The following is a 14,881-nucleotide window of genomic DNA, read 5'->3' on the forward strand; positions in this document are numbered from 1 at the left end:
ATTTACACTACTGTTACAACAAATATGAGTGGTGGCACTAGTTGGCAAGTGGGCCTGGCACACACGCTGGCAGGCAGGCAGGCAACTGCAATTAGATTACACTAGCAGACTGATGTTTCACAGTCAAAAAAGTTTTTTTTTAAAATTTACACCACTGTCACAACAGATATGAGTGGTGGCACTAGTTGGCAAGTGGGCCTGGCACACACGCTGGCAGGCAGGCAACTGCTATTAGATAACACTAGCATACTGATGTTTCACAGTCAAAAAAGTTTTTTTTCTTAAATATTTACACTACTGTTACAACAAATATGAGTGGTGGTACTAGTTGGCAAGTGGGCCTGGCACACACGCTGGCAGGCAGGCAACTGCGATTAGATTACACTAGCAGACTGATGTTTCACAGTCAAAAAAGTTTTTTTTTTAAATATTTACACTACTGTTACAACAAATATGAGTGGTGGCACTAGTTAGCAAGTGGTCCTGGCACACACGCTGGCAGGCAGGCAGGCAACTGCGATTAGATTACACTAGCAGACTGATGTTTCACAGTCAAAAAAGTTGTTTTTTTAAATATTTACACTACTGTTACAACAAATATGAGTGGTGGCACTAGTTGGCAAATGGGCCTGGCACACACGCTGGCAGGCAGGCAACTGCAATTAAATTACACAAACAGACTGATGTTTCACAGTCAAAAAACTTTTTTTTTAAATTTACACTACTGTTACAACAGATATGAGTGGTGGCACTAGTTGGCAAGTGGGCCTGGCACACATGCTGGCAGGCAGGCAGGCAACTGCTATTAGATTACACTAGCATACTGAGGTTTCACAGTCAAAAATTTTTTTTTTTAAATATTTACACTACTGTTACAACAAATATGAGTGGTGGCACTAGTTGGCAAGTGGGCCTGGCACACATGCTGGCAGCCAGGCAACTGCAATTAGATTACACTAGCAGACTGATGTTTCACAGTCAAAAACGTTTTTTTTTAAATATTTACACTACTTTTATAGCAAATATGAGTGGTGTCACTAGTTGGCAAGTGGGCCTGGCACACACGCTGGCAGGCAGGCAGCTGCAATTAGATTACACTAGCAGACTGATGTTTCACAGTCAAAAAAGTTTTTTTAAAAATATTTACACTACTGTTACAACAAATATGAGTGGTGGCACTAGTTGGAAAGTGAGCCTGGCACACACATTGTCAGGCAGGCAACTGCAATTAAATTACACTAGCAGACTGATGTTTCACAGTCAAATATAGTTTTCTTAATATTTACACTACTGTTACAACAGATCTGAGTGGTGGCACTAGTTGGCAAGTGGGCCTGGCACACACGCTGGCAGGCAGGCAGGCAACTGCAATTAGATTACACTAGCAGACTGATGTTTCAAAGTCAAAAAAGTTTTTTTTTAAATATTTACACTACTGTTACAACAAATATGAGTGGTGGCACTAGTTGGCAAGTGGGCCTGGCACACACACGCTGGCAGGCAGGCAACTGCAATTAGATTACACTAGCAGACTGATGTTTTAAAGTCAACATTTTAAAAAAAAAATATTTACACTACTGTTACAACATATATGAATGGTGGCACTAGTTGGCAAGTGGGCCTGGCACACACGCTGGCAGGCAGGCAGGCAACTGCAATTAGATTACACTAGCAGACTGATGTTTTACAGTCAAAAAAGTTTTTTTTTTAAATATTTACACTACTGTTACAACAAATATGAGTGGTGGCACTAGTTGGCAAATGGGCCTGGCACACACGCTGGCAGGCAGGCAGGCAACTGCAATTAGATTACACTAGCAGACTGATGTTTCACAGTCAAAAAAGTTTTTTTTTTTTAAATTTACACTACTGTTACAACAGATATGAGTGGTGGCACTGCAGGCAGGCAACTGCAATTAGATTACACTAGCAGACTGATGTTTCACAGTCAAAATTACACAGGCAAAAAAAAAAAAAAAACGACTGAAGAAGGAGCCGCTCCACGTCGGAAGGATGAAGATAGAATATGCCGTCTGGATGAAGACTTCTGCCCGCCTGGAGGACAACTTCTTGCCGCTTGCCACAGGCGTTACCGACTGATGGTGTGGGTGGCTTTTTATGCGGGTCTTGCGTGACCCCTCTGACGTCACGTCTGTGTTTTAGACGTTCAATGTGGCAAGGTAGAAATAAAATTAAAGGGGATTCCTTTATAGGATATCTTGTTATAAGTCAATGTGGTGTTACATTTGTCGTGACAGCCCCTATTCCTTAATATAAAAGGTGGTCCTGGGGGAGGTATAAAAATCTTTGCGGTCACAATATGTGACTAATATTCTTTTTATTCACACTTATTATGAGTGATAAATGCTTAAGACCATCAGAACTTGTCAAGCTGTGCTTAGAAACTTTGCGGTTGCTTATAGCGACTATGAGTTCTATATGTTGGTGAGCTTCTTATGGTTGCTAGTAGCGACTGAGGGATCCTTTAAGTAGGAAAAACTTGACGGTCGTTTATAACGACTAGAAGATCCTTTATGCTGAGAAACCTTTGCGGTCGCTTGCTGCGACTAGAGAGTCCTTTGTTGAAAAACTTTGTGGTCGCTAGTAGCTCTCTTTCTCTTTCCTTTACAATGGGGTGTGAATACTTAGGACATCTTATCAGCCAATTGGAATTCGAGGGACACCATCTTGGATGACGTCACTTAAAGGAACCTTCATTCGTTGGTAGTCATCGGAAGGAAGAGGATGTTCCACGCTGGAGGTCTTGAAGATGAAGCCGCTCATCGTCGGATAGATGAAGATAGAAGATGCCGCTTGGATGAAGATGTCTGCCGGTCCGGATGTCCTCTTCTGCCCAGATAGGATGAAGACATCTGCCGCTCTGGATGTCCTCTTTTGGTCCATCGGTGCCCGGCTGGGTGAACACGGCTCAAGGTAGGGAAATTTTCTGCCCAAACTGCCCCATTGTTTCCTATGGGGGAATCGTGCACAAGCACGTTTTTCCAGCTAGCCGCTACTGTAAGCAACGCTGGTATTGAGGGTTGAAGTAACGGTAAATATGCCTTTACGCTCCCTTTTTGGAGCCTAACGCAGCCCTTCAGAGAACTCTAAATACCAGCGTTGTCTTAAGGGTGCGCTGGAAAAAAAAGCAGCGTTAGCTACGCGGGTCTTTACCGACAAAACTCTAAATCTAGGCGATAGTTTTGTAATATCTGCAAAATTATAGTAAATAATGAAGCTATTACAAGTATTTACTAATCAAAATAATAAAGAATCAGGAAAAGCAATCAATTTACTCAATCTGGATTTCTTCAAACTAGGTAAGGAAATTATTTTTAAGTAAATTTTTTTTAAGTAAAGCACAATTTTAGTTCTTTGAGATAATTGTTTTAGTGGTGAAAAAAGTAATTTACCTTACATTCCTCATTTTGGATAAATGTATATCTAAAAAAAAATTATATGCTCAATTTTAAATTGAGGTATTTCATTTTTCATTGTTTGGTCAATTTATTTGTGTATTTATTTCGATAATAAGAGGTGTGTTATTAAAACATTACATTCTGTATTTATGTTACAGTCTTCAGCCCTAATAATTATTTTATTTCCTGAGCTTTTACCTTTTACAGAAATCTCTTAAGCCAACTTCACAAGCAAAACTTTTTTTTTCCTCAGCAAAGATGAACTGGTGCAAAGTTAATAATCAATTCATAATGTGCTATCTTTACCAACATTATAATTATGATAGTAATATATATGGACTTCCCTGAGACATTTTCTTTTATAAGTGACACGAAAAACATAAACAAAGGAAAACGCAACAGAATCCGAAAAAAAAAGAAAAAAAGTTCAAGCTATTGATCTGCTATGGTGTAAAATAGAAGCTAACTCATATATATATATATATATATATATATATATATATATATATATATATATATATATATATATATATATATATATATATATATATATATATATATGTATAGAAATGCAGAATCATAAATTAAATATTTTTTTATTATTACATGAAGTTTACAATTTAGTCAATGATACATTCAGTGAAAGAAAAGAAATGCTTAGTTTGTGATTTTATATTTATAAACATTAAAATTTCAGGAGAGTTTTATGTGAGCTGTATCATAGATTTTATGTTAAAATAAATAAGATTGCAACTGAGCAAAATTCACAGTGGGAGCTCATTGTAATTCATTTTGTAACTACAGTATAGTCAACACCTAATAGATGCTACCCATCTTCATCCTACATTCTCCATATGAAGAACTGACAGCACAAATTTGAATGTTAGTTGCTGTTTTGACAGGTCTACATTTTTTTTTCATCTACTGCTTGTTTATATAAGCTCCTTTTGTTTTTTTAAAGGGAAATTTAAGTCAACACTGAACTCCTTGTAAAATTTTAGTTATCTGTAATATAACAAATTTGATATTTGATATTACGGTGCGTTAGAAAGGCTTAGGTATCACTCTATTAAATTTAAAACATACAAAAATGTATTTTATACATACCAATAAAATCATGATACTTGAAGCGCTTCATTATCTCTTATCTATAAATTTTTCTAAAGGGTTTAAAAACCTCTGAAACTCAGAATCCAAAGTCAATTGATATTCCTTATGTAAGGATAGTATAACATGTGCACCTTAATAGATCCAGGTGACTTGTGATTGTGATATAGCTTCCGTATTAATGGATTAACTTAACCAGAAGTTGACAGCTAAGGAGATCACTCTTTTACTGTGATCTCATGAGATTTCACTTAAGCCTTATGAGATTTCATAGTAAACTTCCTTAAACTGAATAAGGAAATAACATGAGTGTGCATGAGGCAGGCTCCCTTGCAGGTCCAAGGACAGGCATACTTATTTGCCGCTTAAAGTCCTTTACAATGGGGTATGAATACTTAGGACATTTTGAGGTAAAATATCTTTCTTTTTTATATAGAGATGTTCAGGTGATATTTTCTAGTCAGCTTTTTACAGCTATGCTGCATCACTTTTAAGTGTTTCAACATTTGGGTATCATGGCCCTTTAAATGCATTCTATTTTCAAATGTGCTTCATTCTCTTGGTATTCCTTGTTGAAAAAGAATACACACATATCCTACACAAGAGGGAGCTAGCTGCTGAATGGTGCCTGCACACATTTGTCTCTTGTGATTGTCTAACTATATATTTTCAAATGTGTAATCACATCCAATAAAGTTCCAAATTATAAAACCCAAATTATATAGAGGGTGATAATGTGATCCAACATACCAACATAGGACTTCCTAGTCACTACAAGCGACCGCACAGTTCACCATCATAAAGGATCTCTTAGTCGCTACTAGCGACCACAAAGTTTTTCAACAAAGGACTCTCTAGTCGCAACAAGGGACCGCAAAGGTTTCTCAGCATAAAGGATCCTCTAGTCGTTATAAACAACCGTCAAGTTTTTCCTACTTAAAGGATCCCTCAGTCGTTACTAGCAACCATAAGAAGCTCACCAACATATAGAACTCATAGTCGCTATAAGCGACCGCAAAGTTTCTAAGCACAGCTTGATAAGTTCTGATGGTCTTTACCATTTATCACTCATAATAAGGATGAATAAAAAGAATATTAGTCACATATTGTGACCGCAAAGATTTTTTATACCTCCCCCAGGACCTCCTTTTATATTAAGGAATAGGGGCTGCCACGACAAGATAACACCGCATTGGCTTATAACAAGATATCCTATAAAGGAATCCCTTTGAATTTTATTTCTACCTTGCCACATTGAACGTCTAAAACACAGACGTGACGTCAGAGGGGTCACGCAAGAGCCGCATAAAAAGCCGCCCACACCATCAGTCGGTAACGCCGAGCTGCAAACAAATGGTGAGCATTACCTTCTACTAACACGCTCATTTCCCTTTCTGCACTAAATACGGATAATACCCTCTATCATCACTGGCAACTAGTGACGATAGTGACGACCTTGCAAATCTTGGGTTGAGACATTTTCTAAAGCGCAAGTACTGACTGCTTTATTTTTAACAGGTTTTTTGAAGCTGCTATCTGTTTGAGGGAGACGTCCCTCATTTTTAGTGTAACTATATTTTAGATACTTTGTTTTATCCGCATATTACTTCTATTTAAACCATGATGTTTTAAATAAATTGACATATTGATATATATTCATTATCCATTTGATACATTATTTGATACTTGAGTTTACCTCTTTGATATATTTCTACAGTGATATTCTTCTGATTGATACATTCATAATATATTATATATTCACATTATCACTCACATCTTTCTTATGGACTAGTCATATACACCTCTTTCACATTATCACCCTCTATATAATTTGGGTTTTATAATTTGGAACTTTATTGGATGTGATTACACATTTGGCTATAACATATCAACACCCTTGCTTTTAGCGCTTAACTTTCTTTATATATAGCTTGTTACATCACTTGTTTTTTTGGAGGGGAATTCACTAGTTAAGCTGGGCATATACATCCTCTAGTGCTTATAATTTATTTTTTCCTTTAACTATATATTTTCATATAGTGACTAGTAGTGCAATGCTGTTGCCATCAGCAAAGAATAAAAAGATAATTAAGAAAATTTGATAATAGAAACAAATTGCAAAGTTGTTTAAAATTGTATGTTCTCTCCAAATCATGAAAGAAAATTTTGGTGTTTCCTGTACCTTTAAACGTCTATCAGCAGGATATACAGAATTTGATAATGAGGTAGAATTTATAATAGAAGTCAACTGGAAGGTTGTTGTTTGTTGTTTTTTTAAATCACAAAAGATTAATTTGACTTCCATTTATTTTTTCACCCTAGACACTCCATAAAATATGGTTTTATGTGTACAAACGTATTTATGTATTTCTATGTGTATATAGGTACACACAAATAGACATATATTTATTATATATATATTTATATATATATATATATATATATATATATATATAGATAGATAGATAGAGAGAGAGAGAGAGAGAGAGAGAGAGAGAGAGAGAGAGAGAGAGAGAGAGAGAGAGAGAGAGAATTAAAGGTGAAGACTGCACTCACTGGATTTAGAAAAAAGTTATTTATTCTATGGTAACATTTCAGTGTTCGCAAACCTCTTCATCAGACCAGGCAGGCAGGGTTCAATACAATCAGTGCAACTTAAATACAATAAGTCCCTCCCCCAACAACAATTAAAAAATTGTGCCAAAAAATCAGTAACCATGGCAACCTAACAGCAGTTGCCAGGATACCCCAATTAAAGCATATAAATCTCAACAGATAAGTTCAACATATAGTACAATGTGCATGTAAATAATAAAAAGTCCTAAATATAATCCGTGTCTTCTAAACATCAGTTCACCAATCCTGGTGTAGTCTAATATAACTACAGTGACCATTAAAATCCTAATGGATAGAGAGCAACATAAACAATTTTACTCAGAACAACAACATCATAGTCCATTTTACTCAGAGCAACAACATACAGTGTAGGTAGTTAGAGACAGTGCAATATTTACACAGCAAAATTTCGTACATCACTGATCAGATTTTAGTTAAGTTGAGGTTAAAATGTGTGTCTCATAATCAGTGTGTTATACTTGCGATTCATGTTTAGTCACAGCATGTAGCCTACATAATCTGTCTGTGTCTTGCTGGTTACTGCATACTACTATGTGAGTGGCATTATATAGCCTGAATATCTCTGTACTAGTGACATATGTATAGCAACATTCAATTATATGCGCTTACCTTAATATGCACAATGAATATTAACCAAAATGGATTCCTAAGGGAGCTGTCATTATCTCAGTATAGCCAGATCGTAATGCTGTACTGACTCACTGTTAGCTGTTGCATCCTGTTGTGTGACCTAGGCACGCCCCTTTGGGTTCCTGCACATGGATAATTTGCATATAAGCAGCGTGTGGAGCCAAAGTATGAGATACATCTATGTTTATAGCCCGGCCACTGCCATTGGAAGCCCATCAGAAATATATACACACAACAGGCATCAGATATGTATAGAGAAAAAAAGCAGATTCGATATGCAGACCAATAGTGGCATGATACTTCTTATGAGGTTATCACTTTACCTGTCAATAAAGACAAATGAGCCTAATTATATAGAGTAACAGCTTGTGTCAAAAAACCCATATCAGAGGTTACAAATCTGACCTCATTTTTTTATAATCATTGGTTAGAAAGCTAACAAAGTGCAATCAAGAGTACTCATTCTTCGCAGTATATCATAGTCAGCCAGCCATATACACACAGGAGAGAAAAAACCTTGTGTCTGGCTCTGATTGCGGCCAAGTATGTGATCTCATCTATTGAATCATTGGTCACGTAACTCACAACTGGCAATCAAGGTAACAATACAGTGGTGTGACCCAGTTAAGTCATCTATTAGCGGAATACAATGTTCTTGGTTCGGTATAAGCCACTCAGTGCTTTAGCCCAGGATATACTCATGTACCCATCCCCATATGGATAGTCCATGTTAGTTATAGAGCTTCCTTACGTATTGATGAAGATGATCAGAACCAACCTAATGTCTTCCCATTAGTGCATCGAAACTCCAAAAGGTCGGTTTTCCATGTCTAGGTTTCATACCATCTGGGTGATTGCATCAGGTGTCAAAGGAAACAATGCCAATCATTATACATGTTGAAACCATTAGGATGAAGGGTATCTAGTTTTCTTAATTTTCTTGATATCCTTTGTTGAAAAGCATATCTAAATATGCTCAATTGCTTTTGGTTGGTTGCTGCACATAGATGCCTCGTGTAATTGGCTCAACCATCTGCATTGCTATTTCTTTAAATAAAGATATTTAAAGAATGAAGCAAATTATAATTGTATTCTCTAACAGAATCATGTGCCTTTAAACTTAAATGTTCTATTGAATTAGGTAAATAAAAATGTCTTCTGTTTATATAGCAACCCATTTTCTAAGAGGGAAATGTAACTGATGTGATACTTATTGCTGGATTTTTCTAATGTGCTAATTGTTTTAAAAATAGGGTCTCAGAAGGATTCAAATTCTAATTTTAAATAATCACTAGACTCCATTTACTCTGTTGATTTGCAATAAGTTTCTATTATTACCTAGAAGTTACCCAGTTGTATACCCATTAAAGTTTAAGCTCAACAAATATTTGTGTACACTGTATAACTGATTCTAAATGCATTATACATTTAAATGTGTTATGGTAGAACCCATCTAAATATGTTTTTAAATGTGCTTATATTTGTGTTACCATCTCCTACTAAGCATGTGGAAGAGATGACAGTGTAATCATAAATGAGTCTGTGATTGACTGACAGCTGTCATGTGGGAACTTAAGTTTGGTGACAGTGCACAGAAGTTTGCTTTATCTTCTTTGTAAACTGTGTGAATTCTGTCCATGGTGACTCCCCAAAATGGAGTTATGACCAGTGCTATGAAAATTTATGGTGCTCTACAAATAAATGATAGTAATAATAATATCAGCCTGGAATCTTTACCTGTTTTAACCAGCTTAGCCATATGAACATATTGGGGCCGATTTATTAAAATGCGGATGGACATGATACAATGTAGCGTATCATGTCCGCCGCATATCGATAAATGCCGACAGTATACTCTGTCATCATTTATCATTGCACAAGCGGTTCTTGTGAACTGCTTGTGTAATGCCACCCACTGCAGATTCACGGCCAATCGGCCGCTAGCAGGGAGTATCAACCAAACCGATCATATAGCATAGGTTGGATTGATGTCCGCAGCCTCAGAGCAGGCGGACAAATTATGGAGCAGCGGTCTTTAGACCGCTGCTTCATAACTGCTGTTTCCGGCGAGCCTGAAGGCTCGCACAGAAACAAGAGCATCAAGCTCCATTCAGAGCTTGATCATTCGGCGCCATTGACTTATCTGGAAGTAAAGCTGCAGGGCCTTTTTATAAACACTACGCTCAAAAATGTTGCATTTAAAAATGGGTAATTGAAGGACACATCTATCACTGAAAAACATTTGCAGGAAGTACTTACCAGCCAATCATCATTAGTTTTCAGAACTTATCACCAATTGAGCATTCTTAGGAGGTGCACAACTAATACTGCTGTATTAGTTTCAATTAAAATTTAAACAAATTTTATGTCACATTTTTGGCAAAATCCATTTCAATCCTGTTCTTTTAAATAAATGATTTTTTAGCACAATGTCCCTTTAACATAATTTTGCCTAGAAAGTATAGATACTAATGTAGCACCATAATTACAGATTGAGCTATACATTAAAGGGACACTGAACCCAATATTTTTCTTTTGTGATTCAGATAGAGCATGCAAATTTAAGCAACTTTTTAATTTACTCCTATTATCAATTTTTCTTCATTCTCTTGCTATCTTTATATGAAAAAGAAGGCATCTAAGCTTTTTTCTTGGTTCAGACCTCTGGACAGCAGTTTTTAATTGGTGGATGAATTTATCCACCAATCAGCAAGGACAACCTAGGTTGTTCACCAAAAATGGGCCGACATCTAAACTTACATTCTTGCATTTCAAATAAAGATACCAAGAGAATAAAGAACATTTAAATATAGGAGTAAATTAGAAAGTTGCTTAAAATTTCATGCTCTATCTGAATCACAAAAGAAAAATTTGGGTTCAGTGTCCCTTTAATTAAATAAAAAGTTTGTTGAAATATGTTTTGAGATACTAATGCAATTAATTTAACTTTGTTTCTATTGTGAGATTGTTGATTTTAGTTTTTTTCAAACTCTATAATTTATGAAATTGGCTAACATTTAATTTCTCCTATTTATAACTTGCTGTCTTATGCAGTATTCTTCCAGATGGTGTATTTTGCAATCTTTTGAGCAGTTACTAAAGGTCAAAAGTGGAACTCTACTCTGCATGTTTTTAATCTCAATATTCTGATATTCAACACAACACAAAAAATTGAAAACGCTATAATTAATGATAGCTTAAGTATATTCTTGTTTACAAGGAAAGTTCATTTTTGATACATATAACATCAATGTGCTCGATAATGGGGCCTATTTAACAAAGGTCTGTTGGACATGATCCGACATTGCGGATTAGGTCCGACAGACCTCGCTGAATGCGGAGAGAAATACGCTCTTCGTATTCAGCATTGCACCAGCAGCTCTTCTGAGCTGCTGGTGCAATGCCGCCCCCTGCAGATTTGCAGTCAGCAGGGGTTGTCAATCAACCTGATTGTACTCGATCAGGTTGAATTGCGGTGATGTCTGTCCGCCTGCTCAGAGCAGGGGGACAGGTTATGGAGCAGCGGTCTTTAGACTATTTAATAGCTATTGTACCTAGTTAAAATAAATACAAAGTTGCTTGTAAAATAAATATAAATCCTAAAATAGCTACAATGTAACTATTAGTTATATTGTAGCTATCTTAGGGTTTATTTTATAGGTAAGTATTTAGTTTTAAAAAGGATTCATTTATTTAATTATAGAAATGTTATTTAGATTTATTAAAAATAGATTTAAGTTAGGGGGTGTTAGGGTTAGGGTTAGACTTAGGTTTAGGGGTTAATACATTTAATATAGTAGCGGCGACATTGGGGGCAGCAGATTAGGGGTTAATAATTATAGGTAGGTGGCGGCGATGTTGGGGGTGGCAGATTAGAGGTTAATAAATATAATGTAGGTGTCGGCGATGTTAGTGGCAACAGATTAGGGGTTCATAGGTATAATGTAGGTGGCGGCGGTGTCCGGAGCAGCAGATTAGGGGTTAATAATATAATGCAGGGGTCGGCAATGTCGGGGGTGGCAGATTAGAGGTTAATAAGTGTAAGGTTAGGGGTGTTTAGACTCGGGGCTCATGTTAGGGTGTTAGGTTAGGTGTAGACAATTTTTTTACTTTCCCATAGGAAACAATGAACGCTGCTTTTTTGCAGGTGTTAGGTTTTTTTCAGCCGTCTGATTTCCTATGGGGAAATCATGCACGAGCACGTTTTAGCCAGCTTACCACTACCGTAAGCAACGTTAGTATTACAGGGAGAAGTGGCGCTAAATTTGCTCAACGCTCACTTTTCTGAGGCTAACACAGCCATTCAGAAAACTTGTAATACCAGCGTTGTTTAAAGTGAGCGCTGGAAAAAAAAGGAGTGTAGTCTTTACCGACAAAACTTGTAGTCTAGCCAATTGGGAATTATATACTCTCTCTTTCTCTTTTTGTTTTTTTGCTATCACTCCATTTAAACAACGCATGCTTGTCTCTCCCATGCCACAGCCACTGCCCTGCCCCCGCCTACCAGCACAGCACAGGTAACTCCCTTTGTTCCTACATCCACTGCCCTGCCCCCTGCCTCCCAGCCCTCCCACCTCCCAGCACCTATTTAATGGAAGTTGCTGCGCAACCTAGCACCGTCCGCGCCTGGACCATGTCCAGCGCCACTAACCCTGGCTCTCACAACAACCGCCACTATGACGCCAGCACCCTCCTCCATCTCAACACCGGTAGATCATCTGTCTGCCACCACGCATCCCCGACGAACACCATAGGAACCTTCACCTGCCGCAACTGCGCCTTCTCCTCCCTCCGAACCACTAACTTGCCAGTCACCTCTCACGCCTTCTCCTCCCTCCGAACCACTAACCTGCCAGTAACCTCACGCAAAAACAACTTCAACCACCTCAACTGCATCCTCCTCAACACCCGCTCCATCCGCAAGCACGCGGTCGAAATCTGGAACCTGCTCAACTCCACCTCCCCGGACGTTGCCTTCCTTACTGAAACCTGGCTGAACCCCACATCAATGCCGGACATTGCCATCGCCATCCCCGACGGATACAAGATCTCCCACAAGGACCGCAGCAACCGACCGGGAGGAGGCATCGCCATTGTCCACAAACACTCCTTCCACGTCACAACCAGCTCCGATTACCACTCACCAGGCTTGGAACACCTACACTTCAAGATCCAGGTCAGTCGCAACTCCACCCTCCGTGGCACCCTCATCTACAGACCTCCCGGACCTCATCCTGCCTTCTGTGACTCCATCACCGACCTCATCGCACCCCACGCCCTCCCCTCAACAGACTACATCCTCCTCGGGGACCTCAACTTCCACCTAGACAACCCCAATGACCACAACACTGCCAACCTCTTAGAAAACCTTGGAACCATCAGTCTAAAGCAACTCGTCAACTCCCCAACCCACTCAGTCGGACACACACTCGACCCTATCTTCTCTGCAGGCAACCACATCTCAGTCAACCACATCACCGAACTCCATTGGACCGACCACCATTGCATACATTTTTCCTTCAACAAACCCACCGCACACCTCCGGCAGCACCACCCACCCCGCAGAAACTGGAACTGCACTCCACCCTGAACAAGTGCCCCCCAGCTACCTCCACAGATGCCAACTCCTCTGCCCGCAACCTTCACCACTGGCTCACAGACTGCGCCAACACCCTCGCCCCTCTCAAGAAACCGTCAAACCGCCAACCCACCAACAAGGCTAGTTGGTTCACCCCTGCCCTCCAGGACTCCAAACGCCACTGCAGGCGATTGGAAAGGACCTGGAGATCCAGCAAGACCCCCTCAAATAAAACAGCCTACAAAGAAGCCATCACTACCCACCACCACCTCATCAAAACCACCAAGAAGACAGCCATCCAAGATTGAATAAATGCCAATGTCCGCAACAGCAAGGAGCTGTTCACAGTCATCAAGGAATTCTCCAATCCCAACAGCAACACCAACGACATCCCGCCCTCCCAGGACCTCTGCGATAACCTCGCAATGTACTTCCACCGCAAGATCATTGACATCTATGACAGCTTCGCGCCCCAGAACTCACCCACCAGCACCTACCCACCTACTCCCACCGATACCTCACCCAAATACACCACCACCTACCCCCCACTGATCATCTGGAGCCCCCTCACCACAGAGGACACCATCAGGATCATGAGATCGATCCACTCCAGAGCACCCTCGGACCCATGCCTGCATCACATTATCAACAAAGCGGGTGACACCATCGCCCCAGAGCTCTGCAGCACCATCAAGTGCTCCATCGAAACCAGCACCTTCCCTGATGACTGGAAGCATGCAGAATTAAAACCCCTACTGAAAAAACCCACGGCTGACCCCAATGATCCGAAGAACTCTTTGCTCCCCTTTGCGGCCAAAGTCATTGAGAAGTCCATCAATGCGCAACTCATTGACTACATCGAAGCCAACCACATCCTGGACCCCTCCCAATCCGGTTTCAGGAGCAACCACAGCACCAAGACCGCCCTCCTCGCCACCACAGATGACATCCTCGCCCTACTCGACCGAGGAGAGACCGCCGCCCTCATTCTCCTAGACCTCTCAGCAGCATTCGACACTGTCTCCCACCTCACCCTCCACAACCGACTACACGATGCCGGCATACGCGACAAAGCCCTGGAATTGATCACCTCCTTCCTCACCGGCAGAACCCAGAAACTTAGACTCCCACCCTTCACCTCCAAGCCCACAGAAATCAGCTGCAGTGTACCCCAAGGCTCTTCTCTGAGCCCCACCCTATTCAACAGCTACATGGCCCCTCTCTCCGCCATCGCCCGACGACACGACCTCAACATCGTCTCCTATGCCGATGACACCCAGCTAATCATCTCACTCACCAGTGACCCCACCACCGCCAAGAGAAACGTCCAGGAAGGGCTGACAGCAGTCGCCACCTGGATGAACTACAACTGCCTAAAGCTGAACGCAGACAAGACCGAAGTCCTCCTCCTCGGTCCCACCACATCCGCTTGGAATAACTCCTGGTGGCCCACAGCCCTCGGACACCCTCCAACCCCCACGACCCTGCATGAAATCTAGGCGTCATCCTG

This window comes from Bombina bombina, chromosome 2 (genome assembly GCF_027579735.1).
Source record: "Bombina bombina isolate aBomBom1 chromosome 2, aBomBom1.pri, whole genome shotgun sequence".
NCBI classification, from domain to species: Eukaryota; Metazoa; Chordata; class Amphibia; order Anura; family Bombinatoridae; genus Bombina; species Bombina bombina.